Below are 235 nucleotides of genomic sequence, written 5' to 3'. Positions count from 1 at the left end.
GGGAACCGTGGTGTGCTCTGCCGTGCTCAGGCCTCTCGAGAGGATGTGATCAGTAAGGGCAGGGCTGGGGGGAGCTGCTGGCCCCTCTCAGCCCCGGCACATCCTTTGTCCATGGGCAGCGCTGCCTCCTCCCTCCATCACAGCCCGCTCTCAGTGCGGCAGGAGCTGGAGGAACCAGGCGGGAGCATCCCGAACCCTGTGCCCAGAGCTGGCCACGTCTGGGGGCATCCTGGAG

This window comes from Nestor notabilis, unplaced genomic scaffold (genome assembly GCF_000696875.1).
Source record: "Nestor notabilis isolate BGI_N333 unplaced genomic scaffold, ASM69687v1 scaffold25247, whole genome shotgun sequence".
Taxonomy (NCBI): domain Eukaryota; kingdom Metazoa; phylum Chordata; class Aves; order Psittaciformes; family Psittacidae; genus Nestor; species Nestor notabilis.
This window is presented reverse-complemented; position numbering follows the sequence as displayed.